The 18,164-nt window shown below is 48.4% G+C and overlaps 1 protein-coding gene across 1 annotated transcript in view; it reads left to right on the forward strand.

The window, feature by feature from the left end:
• The window catches only part of LOC139263260 (neuronal PAS domain-containing protein 3), a 1,415,846-nt gene that overhangs the window by 378,616 nt on the left and 1,019,066 nt on the right, over positions 1–18,164 (forward strand). The window lies entirely within an intron of this gene.

Genomic DNA, 18,164 nt, shown 5'->3' on the forward strand with positions numbered 1-18,164 from the left:
TCCCCCCCCCCCACCCCACACACACCCACCCCCCCCCCACCCCACACACTTCCACCCCCCCACCCCACACACACCCTACCCCCCCCACCCCACACACTTCCCCCCCACCCCCCCCCACCCCACCACACCCACCCCCCCACCCCACACACACCCACCCCCCACCCCACACACACCCACCCCCCCACCCCACACACACTCAACCCCCACCCACCCACCCCCCCCCCACACACGCCCCCCCCCCACCCCACGCCACACACACCCACCCCACACACCCCCCCCACCCCACACACACCCACAGCCACACACACCCACCCCCGCCACGCCACACACACCCACCCACCCCACCCACCCCCCCCACCCCTCCCCCCCCCCACACCACCCCTCCACGCCACACCACCAACCCCCCCACCCCACACACCCACCCCCCACCCCCCACCCCACACACCCCACCCCCCCACCCACACACACCCACCCCCCACCCCACACCACCACCCCACCCACCCCACACACCCCACCACGCCACACACACCCACCCCACACACCCCCCCACCCCACACACACCCCCCCCACCCACACACACCCACCCACCCCACACACCCCACCCCCCCACCCCACACACACCCACCCCCCTACCCCACACCCACCCCCCTACCGCACCCCACACCCACCCCCTACCCCACCCTACACCCACCCCCAACCCACCCCCTCCACATCTCACACACCCCACACCCACTCCACATCACACACACCACCCCACCACCCCACCCCACACACACCCACCCACCCCCTCCACATCTCACACACCCACCCACCCCCTCCACATCCCACACACCCACCCACCCCCTCCACATCACACCACCCCCCCACACCACAAACACCCACCCTCCACACCACACACACCCCCCCACACACAAACACCCACCCTCCACACCACACACACCCCCCCACACCACAAACACCCACCCTCCACACCACACACACCCATCCCCTACCCCACCCACCACCCCCCACCCACGCCCTCCACCCCACACATACCCATCCCCTACCCCACCCCACACACACCCATCCCCTACCCCACCCCACACACACCCACCCCCCACCGACCCCCTCCACATCTCACACACCCAACCACCCCCCCACATCACAGCACCCACCCACCCCCCCCACATCACACGCACCCACCCACCCCCCCCCACATCACACGTACACACCCCCCCCACCCCACACACCCACCCACCCTCTCCACATCACACACACCCATCTACCCCCACCCCACTCCACACCCACCCCCCCACATCACAAACACCCACCCACCCCGCCCACATCACACACACCCACCCTCTCCACATCACACACACCCACTCATCCCCTCCACATCTCACACACACACCCACCCCCCCACATCACACACACCATCCATCCACCCCCCACATCACACACGCCCACCCCCCCATCACACACGCCCACCCCCCATCACACACGCCCAACCGCCCATCACACACGCCCACCCCCACATCACACACGCCCACCCCCCCCCCACATCACACGGGCCCACCCACCCACATCACACCCCCCCCACCCCCTCACATCACACCCCCCACATCAACACGCCCACCCTCCCCACATCACACACGCCCACCCCCCCCCCCCATCACCACACCACGCCCACCACCCCCACATCACACACCCCCCCACATCCCCCCCCCACATTCCCCCCCCCACATCCCCCCCACCACATCCCCCCCACACACCCCCATCCCACACACACACCCCCACCCACACACACACCCCCATCCCACACACACACCCCCACCCCACCCCCCCCACACACACCCCCATCCCACCCCCCCACACACACCCCCATCCCCCACACACACCCCATCCACCCCGCCCCCACAACCCCCCCCACACACACCCTCATCCCCCCACACACACACCCCCAACCCCCCCCCACACACTCCCATCCCCTCCCACACACATCCCCCTCCCCCCGCACACCCCCCCATGCACACACACCCTCATCCCCCCCCCCAACCCCCCCCACCCCCCCTCACACGCCCCCATCCCCCCACACACACCCCCATCCCCCACACATGCCCCCATCCCCCCACACACGCCCCCATCCCCCACACACACCCCAACCCCCCCACACACACCCCAACCCCCCCCCACACACCCCCCATTCCCCCCCCCCACACACACCCCCATTCCCCCCCCACACACACCCCCACCCCCCCCACACACACACCCCCACCCCCCCCACACACACCCCCAATCCCCCCCACACACACACACCCCCATCACCCCCCCACACACATCCCCATCCCCCCCCACACAACACCCCCACCCCCCCCCACACACACCCCCACCCCCCCCCACACACCCCCAATCCCCCCCACACACACACACCCCCACCCCGCCCCCCCACTCCCCCCCCCACACACACCCTCATCCCCCCACACACACATCCCCCCACACACACATCCCCCTCCCCCCGCACACCCCCCCCACGCACACACACCCTCATCCCCCCCACACACACACACACCCATCCCCCCCCACACACTCCCATCCCCACCCCACCCCCCACCCCACCCACCCCCCCACCCCATCCCCCCCACCCCACCCCCATCCCCCCACACACACACCCCCACCCCCACACACACCCCCGCACACACACACACACCCCCCTCCCACCCCCCCCGCACACACACGCACCCTTCTCCCACCACCCCCCACACACACACACCATGCACCCCCCCCCCCCCTCGCACCCCTCACTGTCAGATACAGAGAGAGAGAGACACTACAGAGAGAGACACTGACAGAGACACTTTCCCTTCACATAAAGGTAGGATTTCTATTTTGTATTGATTGATTACTTATTACTTTGGTCTTGATGCTTTGGGTGCAGGGTTCCTTCTATTTTTTATTAATTAATTGCTTATTACTTTTTGTGCTTCGTTTAGTGCTTGGTGCTTTAAATGTACTGCTTTGTTTAGTGCTTAGCGCTTTAAATGTACTTTGCTTCTTTAATGTTGTTGTGAAGGTGTTTATGGAAAATCCTCTAACTTCCCTTACCCCCAGCTGTTGTGATGTTGATGTGTCCTTTGTGTTTAATGCTTCCCACCTGCCATCTCTGGCTGTACCTGCACTAAACTTAACTCCAGGTAAGGTTTTTCAGAACTTACAAAAGTGGACACTTACTCCATCCTAAGTTAGTTTGTAGTAAGTTTTCACTGCCGAAACTTGCAAAACAGGCCTGAGTGGCTGGACACACCCCCTTTTGAAAAAAAAGTACCTTGCCTAAAGCCAACCTAAACTAACTCACTAGAACTGGAGCAAACTAATATCCGAGAATTGCAATTTCTATCATACTCCAAACTAAACTAGTTGCTCCAAAAAACTACGAGCAACTCCACCCGAATCTTGGGCCCAATAAAGGGGGCTGATTAGGCTGAATTAAAAAAATTATCATAGCTGATTGTGCCAACTGCCAAACAAGCACTTGCGAATGCCACTTTTCCCATGCCCCTTCCTCTGGGGGTGCCCAGGATTCACCTACGGTGGTGCAGGCATCCACCGAATATATGTTAGTAATGTGACCTGGACATGGTTCTGGCAAGATCAGAAGGGAAAGTAACTGGTGTCTGTTGTACCACACTTATGCCAGCAGACCAGAGCTGAGAATATTTGGCTGAAAAGCAGTTAGAAAGATTGACATGAAAGAAAATATACTAGAGAATTTAGGGAGGGGATAGATCTTGGTGAATTGACAACTTGGTGGTCTTACCTTATTTTTTTTAAATCCCCTGCGCATTTTCTGTTTTTACAGTCAGTTCCACTGCTGGCAAATACTAGTAGAGGATGATCTTATTCCTGCTATGATAGATATTGTCAGCTCCCAATACATCTGTTGTGACCCAGAGTTCTGACCTTTGTATTTCTGATCTTATTGGAGCATGGTTTGTAAGATAGAATCAAGAATATATCACATGGCCAAAATGCTTGCCTAGTGATGCATGCTTAAAATCCATAAGCACATTTAAGTAACCTATCCTAATTTGTAAAGTCCAGTGTAATTTAGGCACCAAAAGTGAAGAAAGTGGGAAGTGTCGAACAATTGAGAAGTGGAATGGATAAGAGTAAAAAGAGAGAAAAAAATACAGAAGAGATAAACTGTGTACCTTAAACAACTTGGCCCAGAAATTGCTGGAGCTGCGCATCTCATGGCGAGTGCCGTGAATTGGATTTTTTACTTCACTCTTCAGATCGTATTATTCTTGCGCTGCAAATTGCTGGAAATGTGAATTGAAAATGCCACAGCGAGGTCAACGGGGAATCTGGGACCTCATGAATGTTAAGTCTAACGGTCTACTGAATCTTAGCTTAAAAAACAATAGAAGTAATTTGCCTACACTGGAGAGGTCATGGTCAACATTCCTGAAACTGTGTGAATGCTGAACTTACGCAATCAGTGGAAGTCAAAGGAAGTTTTAGTAACTGCTCTGTCATGTATGTAGACCATGTATACTAACTGTATAGTCACATACGGTGTGCCACTAGCAAGTCCCTGACGAGGCCGTGGACCGCGGGCCCAGAACTGGTTAACGGGATAGCTCTGTGCTTATCTGCCAATGTGGCCGGATCATTGCCTACCAGGTCGTTTGCTACGAAATATTGGTCAAGCTGCTCCGTAAAGGCTTCCCAATCTTCACCCTCTAAGGGCACTGCAGTGGGAGACCTGAGGGTCACCTGCATAGGTGTGCAGGGCCAAGTATAAAAAGCTGCCCAACATGCTTGTGCCTCACTCTGGAGTTACAATAAATGGGACTAAGGTCATAACAGCTCAAGTACAATACTAAATGTCGTGGAGTAATTCATAAGAGTATTAAAGACATAGCAACTGGCGACGAGATTATACGAACTTTCACGCAAAAATGACTAATGTTGGTGCATTAGAAAAGTTCCCAGAGGGTGAAGATTGGGAAGCCTTTACGGAGCAGCTCAACCAATATTTCGTAGCAAACGACCTGGTAGGCGATGATCTGGACACGTTGGCAGATAAGCGCAGAGCTATCCTGTTAACCAGTTCTGGGCTCGCTGTCCACGGCCTCATCAGGGACTTCCTTGCACCAGAAAAAACGACGACCAAGTCATACGAGGAGCTGAAAGTGCTAATTTGGGACCAACTGAAACCGAAGGAGAGCATCCTCATGACCAGGCATCGATTTTATACACACCGCTGCCCCGAGGGCCAGGAAATCGCGAAGTACGCTGCTGACCTCAGGAGGCTGGCAGGACCGTATGAATTCGGCGCATCCCTCGCCGATGCATTTTCGTAATTGGCATCAGTCATGAGGCCCTTCTTCACAGGCTACTGTCTGCCGAAATCACCGTCATTCTGCAGAAGGCCATCAGCATCAGCCAGGCATTCATGACCTCAAGCTGCAGCTCCAAGCAGATGATGACTCACTCTCAGGACTCAAACCCGGCAAGTACTGTAAATAGAATGGTGCCTTTCACAGCAGAACTGTTAAATGTGAATCTGCCCAGGGCAGAGCGTACAGGCCCCCGAGTCCTTTAACTCATAGTCTGCCGAGGGGTGCAAACATAAGTCGAGTAGCACCATGCTGCCGTTGCGAAGGTAATCATAGGGCTCATCAGTGTCGGTTGAGAGACTGTGTGTGCAAAGGCTGCAGCACAAAGGGCCACCTCCTGTGACTGTGCAAAAGAGCTGTGACCCCCAGCAGATGGCTGTGAATCCAGCGCGGATTACGAGGAGATGGCTAGAGAGGCAGCTCAGTCCCATGACGAAGTGTATGGAGTATATACCTGCACCACAGATTGTCCTCCAGTGATAATGGAAGTCGAGATAAATGGCGTTCCAGTCTTCATGGAAGTGAACACGGAGACGAGTCAATCAGTAATGAGCCTGGAAGCCTTTGAGAGGCTATGGAATGATCAAGCTCAACGACCCAAGCTAGTCCCGGTTCAGGCAAAGCTGCACACCTACACCAAGGAACTGATATCAGTTGTTGGTAGTGCGGATGTAAGTGTATCCCATGATGGCGCGGTGCACAATTTACCATTGTAGATTGTTTCAGGTGATGGACCAATGCTACTTGGAAGAAGGTGGATGGAGAAGATTAATTGGAACTGGGAAGACTTCATCCCTCCAGCGATCGACGTCCCCTGTGCTCCGAGGCAGAGCAAGTCTCACCTTCGGTTGGACCAGGCACCGGAGAGCAGATCCGCGCAGCCCACGAGGCACAGACCGATCATCACGACTGCGTGGCAATGATCCGGCCGAGACGACCCGAACGCACCTTCCCGGTTTCAGTGACAGGACTCCTGGGGAGGAAGATTGGATCCAAGGGCGCCTTCCCAGCTTCAGTGGCAGAATCCCTGGGAAAGAAGATCGCGGCAGTCGACATCATGGACAGAGAAAATATGCCGTCCAAACCACGAGGTGTAGTGCCAATGGAGCAACGACATGTGGTTCCACGCAAGGAAGACGATGGAGTAAAAGTAGTAAGGCCATTTTAAAAGAGGCCAGCAGCCTGCCATTTTTGAATGAACTGCTTGAAATTGGTAACTAATGTAAAAGTCCAGCTGTAACGAGCAAACTGTTGTTGAGCGATGTCAGGTGCAAATTGCAATCAGCCAATGTAGCGGGTGAACACCTAACGGTCGTATACAGATCCAGCAGACTACCCAATGCTGTGTAGCCTGTGTCCCCAGGACCAGAACGATGTACCATAAAGTGTCCCCACAGCTGACAGAAGTAGACAGGCCGCAGAGTAAACGATCCCTGGAGAGCAGAGGCACCGATAGCGATACCATGCCTCAGATCGGTTTAACATTGCAGGCACCCGATGGCATTAACCGCCATGGGCCAGAAACAGTAAATTGCGCCTATGTTCGCAGTCGGCTACTGTCGCCCACCACCCGGGTGGAAAAGGCGCAGCCCACAAACCCATACGCCACCACAGCAATGCCCAAAAGCGAGCGGTCACCCGCAACGGCTCCTCCGAACGGGACCTGGACCAGCCAGGATTCCAAACTAGAGAATGCTCACAACGGTGCCCTCAAGGAAAGTGAGTCAGCAGTTCCCTGTGAACTGCTAGACAAGACGAGGCAGCCCCACCGCCGCTTAGACGAAACGCTCACTTGCTCAGACCGCTTCCCAGGGAGCAGCAGCGACACTGTGCAAACGAAAAGGACAGGGAGGTCACAGACACATCAGCTGTCTTTGGGCCTGCCCGACACTAGGAGTAATAGTAAGAGCTCTGAGCTCTGGCAACTCGAGCAAAAAGAGCTCACCTCACCCACAGACCCACTAGCATGGGACGCTGTGCCGCCATCAGACGACCTGGATCTCATCCGGCCATGCTGGAACTAGCCTGTCCTTGTGTACCTGTACTGAGATACCTGTACTGATCATGTAAATGCAGCACACAAAAAGAAACGCAATTGTAATCCACCCAACAAATGTACCAAGATGTAAATGTAAAACCCATGTGATGAACTTGAATGCAACTTGCATGTAACGGGCCATTAGCATGATCTCTCTTTGGTGGGGGGAGAATGGAGTAATCATGGACTCACAACCAGAAACCGCTGGGACCTCCACTGGCAACAAATCTCACTACCAACCCACCCAAGCTAGAAGCGACCCTCCAATGGTCAACCAGGAAGGGCAAAGCCCAGGTCACCGTCAATGTACGAGTCAATTTGCATTAAAGACTGGGGGAAGTGATGTCATGTATGTAGACCATGTATACTAACTATCGTCACATAAGGTGTGCCACCAGAGGGCACTGTGGTGGGAGGCCTGAGGGTCACCTGCAGAGGTGTGCAGGGCCCAGTATAAAAGGCTGCCCACCATGCTTGTACTTCTGGAGTTACAATAAATGGGACTAAGGTCACAACAGCTCAAGTACAATACTAGACCTCATCGAGTCATTCATAAAAGTATTAAAGACATAACATGCTCCTTGTTGAAGTTATTTATTTAGGTAATATGTCTTTGAAAACAAACCATTGAATAAACTACATTATTGAGTGATTTTTAAAGTTCAGAGGAACAAACAAGACAAAAGCTCTGCATTCCTACTGTACTTGCACTGAAAAAATAATGGCATGTGGAGAACGCACACATTATTAATGTGCAAATCGGCCACAACTTGTGGCGAGAAAGAGATATCCGTGAATTGCAAATCGCCACAAGTTGTAAATACCACATCTCACCTTTAACCTCCCCACGATTTTCATAAAGTTGCTGCATTTGCAGATTAATTGCCCATTAAACTTGCAGAGAAAATTAAGTCTAGGAGTTAATAGCCTAAGTACCCTTTTAACGACGTGATAATTATTAATGACTGCCAATCAACCTCTCGTGCCCAGAAAGTGAACTAAAAGTGTGGAGTCTCATTCCTTCAGGTAGTGAATTGTTGGAGTTTTAAAAAATGTTAGTTTAAAAAAAATCATCTTGCTTTTCCCTTCTGTCTCTTTTGTTTCTCTCAATCAAATCTTTCCCTTTATTTCTCTTTCTGTACCTAATTTGACATTGAATTCACCCACTCTAATTCACCCTCCTTTTCAATCCTTCCTGTTTATTTCTCAATCCTTTAATCTCATTGCTTAAGGAGACACACTGTTTGTCCCGTCATCACCAAGGTCCCAGATGCCCTGTTGCCCTCACTGTGACGTTATAGAAACATAGAAAATAGGAGCAGTAGTAGGCCATTCGGCCCTTCCAGTCTGCACCGCCATTCAATATGATCATAGCTGATCCTCTTATCTCAACACCATATTCCCACTTTTTCCCCATACCACTTGATGCCCTTTGTTTCTAGAAATCTGTCTATCTCCCTCTTAAGTATATTCAGTGACTTGGCCTCCACAGCCATCTGTGGTAGAGAATTCCACAGGTTCACCATCTCTGAGTGAAACACTTTCTCCTCATCTCGGTCCTAAATTTCTTGCCTCGTATCCTGAGACTGTGACCCCTTGTTCTAGACTTCCCAGCCAGGGGAAACATCCTCCCCGCATCCAGTCTATCCAAGCCAGTCAGAATTTTATACGTTTCAAAGAGATCTCCTCTCATTCTTCTAAACTCTAATGAATAAAGGCCTAGTTGACCCAATCTCTCCTTATACGACAGTGCGGCCAGGAATCAGTCTGGTGAACCTTCACTGCACTCCCTCTATGGCACGTATATTCTTTTTTACGTAAGGAGACCAAAACTGTGCACACAAGGTGCAGTCTCACCAAGGCCCTGCTCGCACTTCCAGAAACTGACCGGGCAAAAAAAAAGTTTGAGCTGAAGGGTGCAGAAACAAGTCGAACTAACTGGGCATGAGCGAGACACCCTGCTTCAGAAAATTCTGGGCCAATACGTTTGGTGATGGTGATAGGATAGGTTTCTGCATTTACTTATTGACTTGACCATTGCCATTACCATTAAAGACAGTTTTCCACCCAAAATTGTCTGATTTAGAACAATTAAAAATACTGGAGTGATGAAAATGAAGTTGTCTGAATGCTACGACTGGTCTGAAAGATGAAATTAGTAAAACAGTAAGCACAAGAGGCATTATTAGGCAACTGGGTCAGAAGATAGTGGCTGATCTCTTGCTACAGCTTCAGTAATCATTCATCCAGTGGCTTTGAATGATCCTGTAGAGGACATTATAGTTCTAACAGCAGTTTATCCACTCCATACAGTGATTTGAAGAACAGCTGCAGTAGTGGGGTGAATTAGAAGCAGCAGGAAGCCAAGGAAACCAAGTGTGTTTGTGAGCACCACCTGTAATCACAGTAGCAAACAATCCCCGTAAATATTCAGAGTATTTTGAATATGGGCTTAACTAGGCATAAGAGCAGCCAGTCAAGAATGAATAGCAACTGGGTGAGACAGGAGAGCAGTTGGGCTTCTTAAAGCATCTGGTGTATTGTACACAACTACTGTGCTGGAGATTATGCCTGAATTAGGTACAATCCAATATCTACTGGAAAGAAGTGAAAAACATCTCGCAGCATCTGGCTCATTCTGTTATAATGCTTCATTCCTAGAGGAGAACCAGATGTTGTTGGCAAACCTAAAACATTCTAATCCAGGACCAACACCATTCCAGACTGCCTGCAGAGAACAGTAGAGTGCAGTGCAACAATTGAGCAAGGCATGTCCATCATATCTATTGAGATCGGGAAAGACCAGCTATTAGAACATGGACCAATCTCCTAATTGAAGGTGAATAAATGTTGCCTGAGTTGCAGCCAAAAATGTCTGAATAATAGCTGCCACATTGAAAGTCATCAATTTATACCTATACAGATTTTGTTGTACATTATTTTACCTTCCCCACTCCCAATTAGGAGGGAGGAAATTAATAACTGACATTGGAAAGAGACCAAAAAGAAATTGGGCATAGGATTCGAGGACTAGGGGAACATAATTTAAGTTTAAGAGTATCAAAAGAAAATAAAAAATTTAGGCAACAATTTTTTTTTAAGTAAAAGAATAACGGAATTGTGGAACAGATTACCAGTGGCGTTGTGAAACAGAAAACCATGGCAGATTTTTAAAAAGGACTAGATTAATTCCTATGAGGAAAGGGATACTGGGACTATCCAGATGAACTGTAATAGATGTTTTGAGTCCTCTATCGAAACTAATGGAAGGTTTGGAGGGTAGCCTAGATGGACCAAAGGTCTTCTGGCTAAAATGTTACTGTTAGGTTTAAGAGGTGTCTGCAGAAGTATATATTTGTTTTACCCTCTCTCTTTAATAGGATTCTATTATCAAAGCTGCCCTCCCACAATTAATAGCTACATAACTCTGCATATATCCTACAAATCTCATCTGTGGTGTAATGAGAACCATGATTCTTTACAGACTGATTTGTATCAGACTGTTACAATAACACTTCGAGGCAGGAGTGCTTGATCAGTTGAACATATTGGCATCTGGTCTGCTTTGTACTTATTCCCATATTAATTATTTTTTTCTGTAAGTGCCGTAGGATGTTTTTCTACATTAAAGGTGAGTTGCTGTTAAATTTGTTTGTGCTGTAGTAGGAGTAGTCGTAGTTGTCATTGATTCCAACCTGATGGTTATGCTGCTATTGTACAGAGATTTCTGGAAAAATAAAACTCGGGAGTATCAAAAGAAAATGGGGAAGTAGTCCACAAGAATTATTTGATGGAACATTGATTTGATTATTTGTTTATTTTAGCATGGTTGCACACAATATGAAGGGCAGATTTTCCTTTAGACCCCTGTTGTGCTGATGAGGATCTACAAATGTATGAACAAATTTTCCACGGTGACTTAGAACTTGTGAATATGAAAATTATGAAACATTCTGTTTTATATATTGTTCAAGAGAATTATCTAAACATCTTCCAGGTATTTTGTAAAGTAGAATAGTCTTGCTCGTGAATGTAATTTGAATTTTGAGCAACTGTTTTAAGTTATATGTCATAATGTACTGTAGTATTAGGTAAATTGTGGTCCATTTATAATATAGTTTCCTTTAACATTATAATTTTGTAGGTAATAAAGGCATTGGCCTAGAAATTCGATAAGGCCTGAAAATGAGTGGTGGCACTGCAAGGTAAAATTTGCTCATGCCCGTTTAAAAATTGCAGGCAGCATTTTATTGTGGTGCTGCCTGCTGATTTGAATGATTTCAATGCACAGCCCAGCGACGAACGCACTGCTTCAGGCTGTGCGCTCAATAGAAGGCCCAATATCGTGTCCTTGTAGCTTTTCTGGAGCAAGGTTGTCATTTTAGAAAGCAGTCTCGAGCCCTTAAAGGTGAACTGCCTTCTGAGAAATCATTCCAAAATAGATAGTCACTAGCCCTTAAAGCTCAAATGCCTTTTGAAAACAAAACAATAAAAATAATTCCGATCCCATTTTAGAAAGCAGTCTCGAGCTCTCAAAGCTGAACTGCCTTCTGCACGTAAAAAAATGGTAAACGTGCTTCAGCACTAATACACATGGCTCAACAGGCCAGTGAAAGGACACCCAGGGTCTCTCACGGAGCACTCCAGCTTTATGCAGTCAACACTGGATGAGAGATTTTCTACCCACAGGGGTCCAGGAGGCCCTCCAGAAAGAGGGTTTTGGGACTAGATCACCCCTTGGACCTGGCTCCAGTGCCCAAAGATATTTCATGACCTCAGACGAGTGGTCAAGGTCAGTGAATGCATCTCAAAAGCCATCTCCCACCAACTGCATCACTAGTCATAGAGGTTTACAGCACAAAAGGAGGTTATTTGGGCTATCACACCATTGCTGCTCTTTGGTAGATCAATACAAAACTAAATCCAATGCCCTGTTGCCTCCCCATAGCCCTGTATGTTCATCTGCTTCAAATCTTTATCTGCTCTTCCCTTAAAAGGTGCAATGATATTTGCCTTAACCACTCCCTGTGGCAAAGGATTTCATTGAACAACTCTTTGCATAAAGACATTTCTCCTAACCTTCTCACACTTTTGGTGACAATTTTAAATTGATGACCACTTGTTATTGATCCATTGACCACAGCAAATAATGTATTACAATCCTTCATACTGATAAAAACTTAAACTTCTGCTTAGCCTTCTGTGCTTCAGTGGAAATAGCTTCAACATCATAACTATCAGGAGCGAGATTCAACTTGGCAAGGATACAAAATGACACCCTGATCTGAATGTCCTTTCTACAGACATCATTGAAAATTGGACTGTGTGCATAATGGGCAGCCAATGCGCTACCATTCAATTTGCACCTCTGCCAAAGTTAAATTTAACCCCCATAGTTTCTTATCCCTTAGAACATCCTGACAAATTGATACTGCATGTTCGCTATAGTTTTAATGTTTTTTTCTAAAATGCGTTGCCTAAAACTGCACACAGTACTTTCATTCTGGCCTTGTATAAATTTGTCATTTTTCATTTGTCTTTGTTCACGTACTTACTCCTCTATTTAGTGTATGCAGACTATGGATGTACTCTCTGTGTAGTCACTGTGTGGCTGCCTAAGATGAAGACTTGTTTACCTGATGTACTGTCAATAAGGTTTACACTGTGTGGAAACATGCTGGCACCACTAAAGGGTGCAACTGGTGGAGACCGGGGGTTTCCTGCCCTGGTCGCAGGTCCCAGTATAAAAGGCTGCACACCATGCTTGTACCTCACTCTGGAGTTTGGAATAAAGGACCAAGGTCACTACAGTTTGAGTACAACACATTGCCTCGTGGAGTCATTCATAAGTACATTACGGACATAACAACTGGCGAAGAGAACAAGGAATTTCACGCGATATTATGGCTACTTTTGGCACACTAAAAGACTTCGCAGAGGGTGATGATTGGGATGCTTTCACGGAAAGGCTCGAGCTATATTTTGTGGCAAACGTCCTGGCAGGGGAGACGGACGCATTGGCGGAGAAGCGCGAGACTATTACTGCTCACTAGTTGTGGGCCCGAGGTCTACCGCCTCGTCAGGGACTTGCTGGCACCCACGAAGGCCAAGGATAAGACATACGATGAGCTGACTGAACTAATTCATGACCAACTTAAACCAAAAGAGAGCATCCTCAAGGCCAGGCACAGATTCTACACTCACCACAGACCTGAGGGCCAGGAGATTGCAAAATATGCTGCCGATCTCAGGAGACTTGCGGCACCGTGTGATTTTGGCACGTACCTCAACGAAGCATTGCGAGATATCTTCATTATAGGAATTGGCCACGAGGGCCTCCTTCACAAGCTATTATCTGCCGACACCACAGTCAACCTGCAGAAAGCCATCAACATCAGTCAGGCGTTCATGACCACAACCTGCAGCACCAAGCAGATTATTCATCCTGTGGACTCAAACCCGGCAAGTACTGTACACAGAATTGTGCCTTTTATAGGCAAGACTATAGAATGTGGCTCTGCCCAGGGCAGAGAGCACAGACCTCAGGGTTCCAGAACTCAGAGTCTGCCGAGGAGTGCTAATCGAGTAGCATCATGCTGGCGTTGCAGAGGAAACCATAGGGCTCACCAGTGTCGGTTTGCTGAGTACGTATGCAAATCCTGTAACATGAAGGGCCACCTCCAGCATATGTGTAAAAGAAATACGACTCACCGTCTAGCAGAGGAGTCGGTAGATGACTTTGAATCCAGTGGGGAGTATGATAATTTGGCCAGAGAGGCAGCTCAGCCCCAAGAAGAAGTGTATGGAGTGTATACCTGCACCACCGATTGTCCTCCGTGAAGATGGAAATTGAGATAAACGGCGTCCCAGTCTTCATGGAAGTGGACACAGGAGTGAGCCAGGATGCCTTCGCGAGGCTATGGAACGAAAAACGACCCGAGCTGGTTCCAGTACAGGAAAAGTTGCACACCTACACCAAGGAGCTGATCCCAGTCCTTGGTAGTGCGGATATAAGTGTAATCCATAATGGCGTGGTGCACAAGTTACCTCCGTGGATTGTTGCAGGTCATGGTCCAACGCTACTCGGAAGAAGGTGGATGAGGAAGATCCAGTGGAAATGGGAAGACCTCTTCACTCCAGCAATCAGTGTACCCCATGCTCAAAGGCAGAGCAAAACCTCACCTTCGCTTCGGCCAGGCACCAGAGAACAGACCAGCGCAGCACCTGAGACACTGTCCGTCATCACGACTGCATGGCAATGATCCAACCAGAACGACCTAAAAGTACCTTCCCGGCTCCAGGGGCAGGACTCCTGGGGAGGAAGATCGAATTCACTGGTACTCTTCCAGCTTTTGTGGCAGAATCGCGGGAGAGAAGGATCAAGGCAGTCGACTTCGAGGACAGAGGCAAGATGGCGTCCCTGATGCAGCGAGGGGCAGCGTGGCTGAAAATAAAGATGGCCGCGGCAATATCATGAGGTGCAACGCTGAGGGACCAACACGTGAAGTCGAACAAAGGATTTGACTGGGGTAAAGCCAGCAGGGTTCTCTTAAGGTAGACCTGCAACCAACTGAATTTACATTGATGCATACAATGTCTCTTTAACGAACCGATTAAGATTGTGAACAAAATGTTGTTACGAATTGTCGACTATTCCTAATGTAAAGAACAAAATGTTGTTGCAAGATGTCGGGAATAGAGTGTCTCCAAAAGTAACAAGCGAGCTACCTCAGGAGGGTGAAGACACTGATCCTGATACCCTGCCCCACGTCTATCCCATGCTGCAGGCACCCGATGGCACTATTCGCCACGGACCCGGAAATGAAAACGGCGCCAATACACGCAGTCGGCCATGGTGGAGACAGCGCAGCCCCCAGACCCAATCGCTACCTCGGCCATGTCCGGGAGCGAAAGGTCAGAACCAACGAGTTCCCCAAGCGGGACCTGGAACAGCCAGGTTCCCAACACCATTAGAGAGCAGGCAGAAGACTCTGCAGCCCTTAAAGGAGGACAGGGAGGCCACACACATCTGTGGCTCTGCCCACCATTAGGCAACGGCAAAGGCCCCAAGTCCTGGCTAGGTGAGCGAACCAAGCCCACCCTGCTAGCAGGGGACACAGCGCCACCATCAGACGACTAGGCGTCTCGGACCCCGTCCGGTTACTCTGGAACCAGCGTCCTTGCATACCTGTACTGCTACCTCAGTACTGAAGATGACTGAACCATGAATGCAATCTACCCAATCCTGGCGCACGACCGTAAAACATAACAAATGTAAGTCACTGAACCAAGGTGTCATGATACAAACTGTAAAAAATGTTCTTCCTTTCTTTGTACTTGTACTGAGTATGATCCTGTATGTTAATGTAATGGGGCAGCTGCATGACATCACTGTGGGGGTTGGGGAGAGAAATGAATGTATGTAACCATGGACACACACATGGATCACACCCAGAACCCTTTGGGACCTTCACTGCATCATCAAACCATCCAAACTGGTAACCACTACCCAACGTTGTGGAAAAAGGACTTGGGGGTTAACGGAGAGAGCCAAGCCAAGGTGCAAGGGCTATTGGCACTTAAGTCTGGGGAGAGCTAAGCCAGAGCACATAGTGCAAAGGTAATTGTAACAAAGGACTTGGGGGAGAGTGATGTTCTGTACGCAGACCATGGATGTATTCTCTGTGTAGTCACTGTGTGGTTGTATAAGATGGAGACTTGTTTACCTGATGTACTGTCAATAAGGTTTACATTGTGTGGAAACATGCTGGCACCACTAAAGGGTGCAACTGGTGGAGACCAGGGGTTTCCTGCCCTGGTGGCAGGGCCCAGTATAAAAGGCTGCACACCATGCTTGTGCCTCACTCTGGAATAAAGGACCAAGGTCGCTACAGTTTGAGTACAACACATTGCCTCGTGGAATCATTCATAAGTACATTACGGACATAACACAAACTACTACTGCTTTTAATGGCTTTAAGTACCTACACTTTAAGTTTCAAAGAATGTTTTATTTGGATCCCTTGGACTCTCTGCTCCTCCGCAGAATGAAAAGGGATCTGGTCAAAATTAGTTGGTCAGAAATGTTAACAAACAGGTCAGTGAAACAACGAGAGGAATCTTCAAATATGAGATGGGTAGAGGACAAAATAGGTATATTCCAATAAAGCGAAAAAGGGGTACCTAAAAAGAGTTCTGTGGATCGAGATTAAGAAAGAGACTTCTGATAAAATTATGACAGCTATTACTAAAGAAAATGAGGAATTTCGAAAGAGTATAGGAGGAGGGAGGTGAAAAGGGAGATTAGAGGTGTTAAAAGGAAATATGACAAAAGCCTAGCAGATATTATAAAGAAATAGTACGGGCTTTTCTGTGTATACAAAAGGTTTAAAAAAAATGTTTGAGAGATAATAATGCATTAAGGGTGGAACCTAATTGTGGAAGATGGAGGTACAGCGGAGATATTAAATAAATATTTGCATCAGTTTTTACAATGAAGGTGGAATTCAAATTATAGGTTTATTAGAGGAGAATGTGGAACAAGAGATAATTATAGAAAAGGAATTGTTTCTGAAAAAATAGCAGTACTCAAGGTGGATTAATCACTGGGCCCTGATGGCATGCATAATTGATCCATAGGATCCATGATCAGGCCCTAATTTTTGACCCTGCTTTTTCCTACATCCCCCACCACTTATGCTTAGGTGATAATTCCGAGGTTTTGAGAGTTTTTGCTGTTAATCAGAAGGGGTTCTTGGACTTAAAGTAGCATCTTGGAAGCTTCTGGAAATCTTCATTAATAGGGACATTTGAGTTTGCTAGCACCTGGTTGTATATAGGTAAAAAAGTTGACAGTGCATGCAGACACACTCCACATGCTCGGATTGCAGAATCCAAATTCACAGCTCTGGGCAAATATATCAAATTGGATTAAAACATTTTGAGCAATTTGTGTGGAAAAGTCAACCAATTAAACAATTCAAATTAAACAATTACAGCCTTCTCCTGGAATCACTGTAATCCTCGTGGTGATGTTACTTCCACAGTAAGGTTATGTAGGGAGTTCCAAGATGCTGTCCCAGTAGCAATGAAGGAATAGCCATGTATGTACAAATCAGGATGTTGTGTGACTGGAGGGGAACTTGGAGGTGATGATGTTTCTACAACGTTGATACTCTTGTTGTTTTTGGAGGCAGAGGTCATCGGGGATTTGCTGACAAAGTAACCTTGGTAAGTTGCTGCAGTGCATTTTGTAGGTCAAACATACTGCCACACAGTGTGCCTGTGATGGAGGGGATGGGTATTGAGTCCAGTGGCTGGGGCACCAATCAAATGAATATATCACATGTTTGTATCATATTAAAACACAAATGCACAGAGCATTTAAATTAATAAGGGCTTTAAACTAAATGGGGGGCGGGGGTGGGAGGAGGGTCCTAGTGGAGAGAAATCTAGAATGCTAAAGAGAAAAGAAAGCAATGCAGGAAAGTGATTGTGGTAAGGATAACCAGATTATGTCAGGAAGGGACAGAGCATACAAACAAAAAAGTGCACTAACAAATAGGGTCCAGGTAAGAAAAAATAGCTAAGACAGATAGGGCAATACTACAAAAAAATGTTAAGATGTCTAATAATGTTAAAAAGACAAATCTAAAAGCACTGTATTTGAATATACGAAGCATTTGTAATAAAGTAGACGAATTAACAGCGCAAATAGATACAAACGGATATGAAACAGTTGCAAT

Source organism: Pristiophorus japonicus, chromosome 4 (genome assembly GCF_044704955.1).
Source record: "Pristiophorus japonicus isolate sPriJap1 chromosome 4, sPriJap1.hap1, whole genome shotgun sequence".
Lineage (NCBI taxonomy): Eukaryota > Metazoa > Chordata > Chondrichthyes > Pristiophoridae > Pristiophorus > Pristiophorus japonicus.